The sequence below is a fragment of the Phoxinus phoxinus genome (assembly GCF_949152265.1).
Source record: "Phoxinus phoxinus genome assembly, chromosome: 18".
NCBI classification, from domain to species: Eukaryota; Metazoa; Chordata; class Actinopteri; order Cypriniformes; family Leuciscidae; genus Phoxinus; species Phoxinus phoxinus.
This window is the reverse complement of record NC_136893.1, coordinates 20717117-20729298: the sequence shown is the minus strand read 5'-3', so window position 1 is coordinate 20729298 and position 12182 is coordinate 20717117.

Genomic DNA, 12182 nt, shown 5'->3' with positions numbered 1-12182 from the left:
CTTTACAATAAGGTTTAATTTGTTAAAAGTTAATTAGTTAACATGAACGTATTCTATACAGTAGCCTATTTAAATCTTAAGGTAATGGTAAACTCAATATTTACTAATCAGCCACATTTTTTTAGATTAATGTTGTATCTGTTAACATTGCACTTTGAACATGAACAACATTTTTGTTTATTAACATAGGTTGATAAATACAGAATAACATAAAATATATATCTCATCATTATTAGTTTATGATAGTTAATGCATTAACTATAATGTTAACAAATTAGACCTTATTGTAAAGTGTTACCTAAAAACCTAGACAGCAACATAGTGTTGGCCCAGATCCGGCCGTGTGGAATCCACATGTACCAGATGTGGACACTATATTGCTGTCTGAGAGCTATACTTGTTTAAAATCTAGGGACCATTTATTATGTGATGTTAAGTGGGCTCATACTTAATACTTTATGCGTTTTCTTTGAGGAAATTTTTCAATTATAAAGGCTAAATGTAGTCTGACTTCGTCATACTCATATTCTAGGCAGAATGTGAGTCTGATACTGCTCCATAGAAAGCCTAAGTCCCTCCCCTTCCGGTTGACAACCATTCTTATTTCGGAAAAATATTGTATGGTAGTCAATGGCGAGAGACAACAAATATTTTGATCTCGTTTGAATTGTGCCCTGAATTACACATATGATGTTTGTCAATTTAAAATATACATTTTAAAGTCAAGAAAGTCGCAGTTTGATGTTAAACTGTTGAGGTATAAGACTGTGAAAATACATAATTACAAAGACTACAAACCCAAAAGGCGCACATGTGACGTCATAACTTTTCGCTCAATGAATGAAGCTAACTTTACTGAAGCTAACGTCTGTCACTTTTTCTATAGTCTTACGTTATAATCGTAACGCCGTGATGCCTGAGTGTTTTGTACCAGACTGCACACATACGAGCAACGGTCGGTGACGTACAGTGCGAGACGAGAGATGTAGTTCATTGAGTGATTTTCACATAAAACTAAATGTTACTCTTCTGTTTTATGACAAACTGCGACTTTCTTGACTTTCATAATTATCTTTTAAATTGACAAACATCATATGTGTATTTCAGGGCACAGTTCGGATGGAATAAAAATATAAGTTGTCTCTCGCCATTGACTACCATACATATTTTTTTCGAAATAAGGTCCCATGAGCCGGAAGCGGAGGGGCGAGACTTAGGCTGGGTCCCAATTCGCCTACTTATACTACGACCTAAAAGTATGTACTCTTTTTGTGAAGAAAAAGTATATACTTTTGAGTGTGTAGCAAAAAAGTAGGCAAGCTTTGAGACATACTACTTCGTCATCTTTAACGGACAGATCTGTCGCGTGCATCCTGTCACTGTAAACTGCCCTGTCAATCATCTTGTCACAGTTAAAATCCTCCATTCAATCTAATTTAATTTCCTTCCGTTTTGGAGAGAAATGTAGTAGCACGTTCATCTGCCAGTCGCGGGTCTTTCATGCGGAGACTCTCCTCATGTGTTTGGAATTTGAATATAATGATGCATTTAAAAGTTAAAGGTGGGGTATGTGATTTGCAAAACAGCTGGCAGATTTTGAAAATACACAACTCAAATGGTCCTACCTTCTTTCCTTTGACTCCACCCATTCAAAGAACATGGACATGGATGGGGGGAGGGGGGGATGGCATGGCCGATTGATTGACGCACTTACTGTCCAATGATTCTAGGTGGTCTTGGAAATGATTGGCTGGAGTTTTTCGAGTCCTGCCCGTTCCACAGATGATTAAATTGCTTAATTTTTATTTCAGTGCTTCTAACTGAGTGGCTGTAAGTGGGTTAGGAATAGGATTTTAAGTGATTTTGAAAAAATGGCCAAAAAAGAGAATTACATAACCCACCTTTAATGGCTAAACGTGTCTTTACAAAAGTTCACAATGCTGCTGCAGATGCAATATAATGTAGACAACATTGAATAAGTACATTTTCGTCAGGTTACTGATAATTAATCACTCAAACCCCTTTATCTAAACCTCTCTACATAACGCCGGACTCGCACGTCCTCCATGTCTGTAGTTTTTTTTTTAACACTTTTCACTCGTGTTTGTAGTTCTAACCGAATCCTCGCCCAACGCGCGATGGGTTATGGGCAATATTAGCCGTTAGAGTGCGCATCGCTCTGCACTTTTGATTCTGACCGGAAATAGTAGACCATCCGGGTATCTTTGGAACACTTATTTCAACATACTACGATTTGGGACGTACTAATTCTTCTTTCGAATACTATTTAGGACGGATAGTATGCGAATTGGGACGCAACCTTAGGCTCTCTATAGGGCTTTGATTATGAGGCAAAAGGTGTATGTATATACGAACGAGTTCTCCGTTTAGGATTAGATCAGGCTGAAGAAGCGTGTTCATCTGAGGCTTCAGAGAAAAGAGATCGTGAGCCCATCCCTTCCATTGGTTTTCATTGCGTCCCATCTTCTTAGCGACCATCGGAGCCAGCTGATAAATAAAATTTTTGTCGAATCCCGTAGGAAGGACGGCAAACACATCTTTCCGATCGACAAATGCCTTGATTGCGGCTCTCTGTTCGTCTTTTAAAATTAATGCGCTGTCGATTTCTTTTATAACAGACGCGATAGCGGAATCTAAACATCTCAATCCTCCAGCTGCAGTCATCTTTGTTGAAAATTTACTTTAATTACTAATTACGGATTGAGTCCAGACCGAACTTCCCGACCAAAAAATGTTGTGGGCGGGGTTCGGGCTGGTACCCAGGCTAGGCTAAATATTTAGGGTATGTTTACACTAAATTGATGTACTAAAAACAGAATTTTTTTTCCGTCTGCAACGTTGTAAAAATTATCTACATTCACACGTATTTGTGCAAGCGACTAAAAATGCTATATTACGCATGCTGGGCCAGAAATTGGCGATGTCACTTTGTAAAGAACCACTACGTGGACTGAACACGCAAGCACGCGCCTTTTCAAAAATTTATGTTTTTGTAGTCTACGCAGAGACAATAACAGTATCCTTTTGAATCCTGTTTTCAAAAGTTTGCATTTTCAGGCCCCCAAAACGCTGTTGTCGTGTAAACGCACAGCCAGAACGCATAAAAATGTTCCAGTTTTTGGTTGAAAACAGTGTTGTGTAAATCGACCTTATAACAGAAATTTGGGAGATTGCATACCACACAAAGACAAACTGGCAAAGAGTAACTGAAAAACAGGGCTTTAAATACACAGGGCAAACAAAGGAAACTAGATGAGAAAAGTAAAACTAATCAGAAACCATGTCAACTAACTAGGGAGTACTCAAGGACTAAACTGAGGCCCTGTTTACACGAAAGCTCGCGGGTGAAAACGTAAAAATATTTTATCGGATGTGCCTTTCGTTTACACGGTGACGGCGTTTTTGGGGCTTAAAAACGCAAAAAAGTGAAACCACCCTCCAGAGTGGAAATCTTAAAAACGCTCCACCATCGCGTTGCCGGTAAAAACGCGAAAGACTGCTAGACAGTTAAGGCGTCGCGTTTACGTTACAGGTTTGCGCCAGTACAGGAAAATAACAAAACATTATCAAACTAAAATATAGCATTCATTTCATTGACAAAAAATTATAAAAAATTCTGTCATTTTTGAGCGACACGCGAAGAGCACCGAGGGTTAAAGCAGCAGCTTTACCGTATTAAACATGAAAAACTGTGTCAGCGTCTCTTTCACTTTCAGTGCTTCACATGGAGTGCACACTACATCGAATTTCACACACTTTTGCGTCACCATATGCACGCAGATCCCCCCCCCCATAACGCTCGTCTAAACGCAGAATAAAAAGTGATAACGCAACGCCACTTTTGCGTTTTCTCTTCAGATCTTTTCCATGTAAACATAGCCTGAATGGGAATACAAGAAACAGAAGCACAACAACAAAATGACAAGTAATCTGAATATAATTTATTCAGTACCCAGAGTTATACATCAGTGTTTTTTGAGTGTTTTTTTGGTATCTTGATCTATTCCTAACTGATAAATTAATATTTTTTATGTAAAATGACATATTTACTTATCTGAATTTCATGAGGGTCTTGGCAGAGGCCATGTTTGGGCATTGGACATGCCTATCACTCACCCTGAATCAAACCCACAAACATCAGGAAGTTTTCCCATCCAACACCCTGGTTAGCTGCAGTGGAGAAAAAGGAATCCCACACCAATTATTTAGGGGGAAAAAAGAAGAAAAGAAACAATTCACTCGCAAGAATCTCTCATTTTTGTGGACAGAGGGAAATAAGGACTTTCATATCAGTTGCTGTAATTTTGCAATCAAAGCAATTTAAATTCAGAAATACTTTGAATTGACCCTAGACTGACTGCACATTTATTCAAATAAATCAAATAAATATTATTATCCTTTGTGGATATCATTTCCAAAGGTGCTTATACAACAACAAACAAGGTTTTCACAAGCACTTTCAGTTAATATGATGAAAAACATTTTTGGAGCCCAACTCCTGAGGGGATTAATGCATTCAATACCTGAGGGTTTGAGTATTTAAGAAGCTCTACCTCAAAAGCCACTAAGTACACGAAACAAAAATACATGTAACATCAGTATTCAAACATATATGCACAAAGCAAACACAGTTTGATTGTACAGCCAAGTAAAACAACACACATTTGAAGCTTTGCCCAGACCCAGCTGTGAAGCTGTACAGAAAATCTCTAGTTTAATCACTTTCATGACCTTACCATAAAAACAGGCTAGTAAAAGAACCCCTTCTGCAAACTAACATTCCACTCGGACAAAAAACTTCACATGAATGGTTGATATAAAAAAATATTACTGAAAACAAATGGCTAGGGCAAAATAAAGCTCATTTTAGTGTGTTGAAAGGGCAGGCATTTTTATTATATGAAAATCTGCAGCCTCCTCAAATTGAAATGTAATAGTTTACAGAAGTTGAAGTTTTAGTGTAGAGAGACTGTAAAATATGATTTAGTTTGGAGGAAAAACGAACATTTAATCTCTAATGAACATACTGTATATTTTCATCAAAAATAATTCTACAGATCTTATCATTTGAGAACAGACTTGGAGGGAAAAATGTGAATCCTTATTCCATATAAGAAAATAAGCCGCGAGGAAGAGGTTCTGAAAAATCCAGCATTGGATTTTATGTATATATTATTAGATTATAATTATTATATTATATTATCAGTTTTATGAAAATTGTGAGATTTATCCACTACAGATGTTATCTACAGATCTATCTTGTCACGAGCATACCCTCAATATATAGTGGATCTGTGTTTTTAAAGCACCATTTCAAAAGAAGTTCCCACAGAGTGGCTTATTGTATTTTCTGAGAGACGTCTGAATGGCATTGAGTTGCTGGTGTCCATTTGAAGATTTAAAGTTGTTGGCGTCCCTTTGTTTGCAAATCGTTGGAATCCATAATGTGTTTTACTACAGCCTCCAAGAATCTCTGAGAATCAGGTTGAGTATTTGGAAAATTACAGTTCTTTTCTCACCAATTTTTGAGGCCAAATCAAGTGGGCATTTGGGGGACACTCACCAAGTTCTGATTCAATTCATTAAAAATAAATACTTCAATGTAAAATTCAAATTGCATCAAAAAGCATTGGAGAGCACTCAGGCATGGTGAGATTCAAGGAATTGGCATTATTTTGGCATTGACATTATTGAGACCTGATTAGTTCATTATGTTGGACGCCTTCATTCCCAGATGGCTCACAGACTAGTGTCTTGTGGACTTACTAAATTTGCTTTTGGTTTATAATCCATAAAAAAAATATTTTATGGAGTAACTGTCATTGCATTTTCTCAACTCAATTTGAATTTCATTTGAAAACATCCATTAAACGGAGTAATACAGTTCATCAAACACTCTTAAACACACTATGCACTGATCTGATGTTTGAATACTCCTGTGTCTGATCATAATACCTTAAATAGATTTTAAACTCAATTGCTTTGATGCACTACATAAGCTCAGTTACAAGATCGCCTGCTTCTCTGTCAGTACACACATAGAGACAAGATACTTGAGCCTTTAACTAATACATTAAACGTATCTGCTGCAGATCTTGCATGATGATTCAGACACAACAGTAGGCACATTTCCATTACAGACCTGCGCACTACTTTTTTGCGATTTTTTCTAAATGTCGACAAATTATTGCGAAAAAACTATTGCGAAATGACGGCGTTTCCATTAACCGATGTTATGCGACTAAAACGTCATTTTTTGTGCAGTCATTTTTAACGTTGCAGTTTTCAATTCACAATTTCTATTTGCGCAATTTGAAGGGTAATGGAAACGCGTTTACTGATACGACACTCCACATTTACTCATAATAGATCCCAGGGATAGCATGTACAGTGTGAATAGTAATAGTCTCAAAATGGATCCCTGGGGTACACCCAAGTGATAGAGAGTACCCAACTGAACTTGATAATGGATTTAGTGTGGGCCAGCCTTAAGAAGGACATAGTAGTGTCCCTATTACGGAGCCTCTAAAGTGACAATTTGTTGGAGAAAAAAAATGAACACCTGGTCATCCAAAAAAGAACATTACAGGAACATTTTGTGCACGAGAAACGTATAGGCATTACAGTATGTGTGTAAGAAAACATTCGCTTGCTCATATATGTCACACCTGCTGACTTGTTGATCCAGAATGATCAGGCTTGAAGATTAGTTAAGTAGTATTTAATAGAAACCAAGAAACAAACAGCGATAATCCAGTAACAAACGAAGATGACATTCAGGTAGCAACATTAACACAAGACAAAGAACAGAAGCTAACTGAGGGTATAAATACACAGTGGCAATGAGGGCCAGGTGAGACAAATCAATTAGACAATGAAACAATGAATGAATATGGCAACCAAGGAAACAGGACCTAAACACACTGGACCTGAACACAAGCAAAGTGAGACAAAAGAATATCAAAATAAAAGTCCATGGACCCAGACAGAGAATTCGTGACACATACGCTTATCCAATTCACTCTGTGTATGCGAAAGAGTGTTTCTCATGTGCACAAATGTTCTTACGAAACATGCAAATATTTTCTTGTGCACGCTTGGAACTCTCAGCGTTTTTAAAAAACAAATGTCACTTAAGGGTTCCATAGTATTACAATAAAATGCAATGTATCAAGTAGCTACATAATGCTGCAAAAACAAATATTTACTTCATTTTTTTTTTAAATGCTAAGGTCTATCAACAGCTTTTACATTCCGATATTGTGATTTTTTTCAAGTGTAATTGTAGTTGTAGGTGAGTTATTTTTATGCACCTTTTCACGCTCGTCAGCATGCGCACAAATTATTATTATGATTGCATTGTTTGATTGTGGTTTGTTTAATTTTTGCTAATTTTGAAATAATTTTAGTAACTTTGTTGTTTTTGTGTTGTCAGGATGAGTTTGTTCCTCTACACTCAAAATGATGAGTTTGTTGGGGTTGTCGTGTACCAAATTTTGAGGTCTAGCCTATTTCATGTTTTGTCTCATGAGTAATGGGATGAATATGAATATTCATATGATGTTGTCAGCAGATTATGATAAAAATAACTTCTCCATGACATGCACATTTTGTACAGTAAATATGAGACAAATAACAGTATTAAAATTGTAAAACCATGCAGGTAAGGCAATAATTTGCAGAAGTCAGGCAATACGTTTTCTTTCGATAATTAATTGACTTAAAAACGTTGTTTAAAAAAGAGAAAATTTGCTATATCATTTTAACACAGCCATAATAATGCACCCTCTCCCTCAGATACAACTCAATCTGGTCAATATTTGACCGGTTGTTATATTTGTCCTCCCTTTAAAGTCAGCTCTGGCAAATCCTCCCTTTTTCTTCCAATATGTACAATGAGTAAGATGAACTGAAGAGGTGTTTTATCTTGGTTTGAGACACACCTCCCTCCCCAATCCAATTGATCATTCCAGATAACAAGCCTTGTTGTATCAGGCAAGTTGTTGAATCAAGTTTTCTATCAAGGCCCAGATTTTACAATCGATATCCAGTGGCGACCCAATACATCATGCAAAAGTAAACCGAATTTCCTTAAATTTAAACACTTTAATGTATTACATTACCATCAACTCCATAGGCCCAGCAATATGAGAAATTATTAACCTGCTGTTTTTTAAATGTCTTGAATTGTTTTCATGGTTTCATGCTCTCGTTTTTAAAAACAAACAAACCTTTTCTCCTATAAGTGAACCCATTAAATGAAGTCTGGGTTGTATTTTATGTTTTACTTTGCGCACATTTGTTCATAGCTTGAAAGGATTTGGGCATGTCACGCAACCTGTCCATGTTGGCATTTGCCTCACTTGGCTATGGCTTCTACAAAATGCCAGATGAATTTGTGTCAAAAGATTTGGACGCACGCATTTGACATCTACAACAAAAGATATAGGATGTGTTTTCTCCTCCCTTTTAAAGGCCACACAACATATTTATTCTATTCACAATTATATGGTTAGTTGAATTTTATTATTTGCATTTAGCATTATTTTTTTCCTGCTGTGTGCAACCCTGACATGTGGCTCATATTTGGGTTGCGACCTGGGTGGGTTGTGGGACATTGTGACAAACATTTCACAGTGCCGATCTCTAGTTCCCCTACTATCTGGTTTTATCTCTAACATGACAAATGAACTTTTCTTGACATTCTCTCCAAACCACAAAGGACTGAAAACAAGGGTGTTGTTTCCCAGTAAAATATGCATAATGATGGTAATTACTCGAAAGATCGCCCTCGTCCCCCGACAATGGTTTTCCCACATACTCTGTGCAATGCAAATGGGAGTTACATTCACAACACAGTCCACTCTTTACAAAGCACAAAGACCTGAGAATGAACCATCATGTCAGGAAAAAAATAATGCCGCCATCCTCTGGTTGAAATATTAATAGCAACCGTTCCAGCTGTAGGCTACCAAGCAGATTTATTATGTAGGCATTTATTGTTTATCATTTCACTTCAGTGATTGTTCAGCATATATATGTGAGGTACAATAGCCTGGTAGGAAAGTGGGAGTGCATTTGTAATTACAGCACAGGAAATGAGTGTGTGTGCTGCTGAGAAAATTACAGCGGAGTGTAATATAAAGGAATTCTTCTTGCTTTTTTACATTTGTTAAGAAAATATTAAAACTTTCTCTAGAATGGCTTTATACATACACACACTTGTGTATATAAGGACTGTCATTTGTGCACTCCGCTGTAATTTTCTCAGCATGCACAGCCGTTTCCTGTGCTGTAATTACAAATGCACTCCCACTAGAGAGCACATTTCCTATCAGGCTATTGTACCTCACTGTTTAATAGGGCTGATTATGCAATAATACTCCATATATTAGTGCAATTATTTGTATATATTTTTTTAGATGTAATATATTTATAACAACATTAAAACGTTTGCTTAAAAAAATAAAAGAATTCAGACGGCAGGCCTTCACAATTCACGATTGCTTGCAGTTTCATCAGCAGTGCATTTGGATGCCTCAATTCACAATTCATAAGTGAAGGATTTCTATCAGTCAAGTCAAAAATTACAATTTTGTCATTAATTACTCACCCTCATGTCTTTTCAAACCCGTGAGATTTTCTATCATCCTCGGCACACAAATGAAGATCTTTTTGATGAAATCTGAGAGATTTCTGTCCCTCCATTGACAACTGACACTACACTTCAAAAAGTTCATGAAGAGATTGTAAAACTAATCAATATGAATTGAGCGGTCACTTTATTTGAATTTAGGCTTTTAAAAGACACAATCACTTTATATGAACTTAGGCTTTTATTTACATAAACATTCATAAACTCAAACATCAGTTGTGGCAGAGAATATCTAATAAGGGGAGAACTGCCACACTCTGTAAACTTCCGGCTTCTGACTGGTTGCAGTTCCACTCTGATTCCATATGAGGGCGCTCACAGGACAAGTGCAGAATGAATGGAGGTCTATGGAGCTATACCCCTCAAAATTCACTTTTCTCAGGATATAATTTTTTGTCTAGTAATTTGAATGTTGTATTCGAAAGGAGATGCAAAGAAATTACACATTGCTGGGTGTTAGATTTTTTAGAGTCACTTATTAAATCGTAACGTCTTTTTAAATCGTACGACCAGAGCTTTCGCGCTCTGCAGTTTCTTTTCTCTCGAGGCATCGACAACACAGCGGACACAGCAGGTAAATACACGGGCTAGAAGAGTTTCTGCTAGAAGACATTCTGGTCCCGCTTCGGATGCCAGGAAATGCCATCAAGCGGTATCTCTGGTCGTAACCAGTCCTTCACTGACCAATCAGCGTTCACTAGCAGAATGCTAGCGTGTTATGGGCAACAACAATTCAACCTGGAAGAAATCGAAAGGACATACTCGTTCATTCAAATTTCGACCTATAACCCATGTTGAACTTGCAAAACCTACAATCAAATCTGAGATTTCTCAACGGCAATCGGGTGAAAGAGACAAATTTAACCGTCTAGCTCCATAGACTCCCATTCATTTTGCACTCAGGCGATCGCCCCCAGTGGAACTCTGGTGGAACTACAACCAAAATTCGGTACAATAGGACTTAATAGGGAGTGGCCAGGCTCTCCATAGACGGGCTCTGGTTGTGGTAAAAGGAAGCTCAAGCATTTTCTCTTGATGTAAGAGAACCAATGAGGTTCATTCTCATGTTACACAGCAAGTTTGAGCTTCAGCAAGAACCAATGAGGTTCATTCTCGTGTTATGCAGCACGTTTGAGCTTCAGCAAGAAACAATGAGGTTCATTCAGGGGGGCAGTGTTCCGAAAGATATTGAAGCCGACCTGGGCGCCGCCATTGGCTAGCGGACCCCCACCTGCTGTTAGCATTCCATTGACTCCCATTCATTTTGGCGTCACTTTGACAGCGAATAACTTTACATCTGAGGCGTTTAAAGACACCGTTTGTCCATTGTTTATTTCTAAAGAAACACGAAAATGTATAAAAGGCTCCATTACCTTGTATCTTACGTTATGGCCCCGTAGAAGCAGTTTTTGTAAAAACAGGCTAACGATTGCGTCATACCCGCGCGACTCTGTCGCACAAGTCGAAAAATTACCGTATGGACAGGCAGAGAAGCTCGCAAGCAATCGGGAGGACGTGGAGGCATAAAGTCAAGGGAGAAGCCCATAGAGAGTGATAAAGTTGCTCCCGTTGCTAGCTCATGGACAGCAAATACCCACGCTCTCCGTCTCTGCGAGATTCGGAAGGGAATGATTCAGATTTCTCTCGGCACAGCTACTAGAAGACCTACAGGTTGCTCACGTCACATCTACGTCGTCAAGCTCAGTTTGAGCCTGCGCAGTTCGCCTTGCGATCAGGAAGTGAGTGCTTCTAATTGACTTCACTTCTCTCCGTTGAAACCTATGGGGTCGCTGTGTCCAGTTTATATACTGTCTATGGGTTCATTCTGGTGTTTCGCAGCACGTTTGAGCTTCAGCGAGAGGTTCATTTTAGTGTGTTACTCAGATGATTGATCTCCCACGTCAAGCAGGTTCGGTTGAGCTTCTGTTTATGTTCTCTGATCAATGTTTAAATGTAAATAAAAGACATAATTTGTATTTTTGAGCGAACTACCCCTTTAAGTGAAATGCAGCCAGCAAGTTATTGCTTGTGCTCACGTGTCCTACACACCTGACGCGATTTTCCCGGCAAAAACGTCCTTCACATAAACATCCATCAACAGGCTTTCATAGACAACCTGGAAGCCGGGGGAGTTTGAAACATTTTTAGATTACCTTTTTTTTTATTTTTTTATTTTACAGTGTTGAAGAATTTTATTGGGACAAAAAGTATCTATTCAACTCTTTTCGGGTGTATTTTGCTCTCTCGCAAAATAGGCTACAATTACATACAGCAAAAATGTACTCCCCAGGTAACAATTTATGGTTCCCAGAACGTTCTGGGAACGTTCGTTTTTGGTTGCGGGAACGTTCGTTTTTGGTTGCGGAACGTTCCCTTAAGGTTAGGTTTTGGTTCCCATGGAAAGTTTTCTTAACGTTCCGGGAACGTTCGTTTTTGGTTACATTGCAACCTTTAGGGAACGTTCCTAGAACGTTCCCCTAACGTTGCAACCTTTAGGGAATGTTCC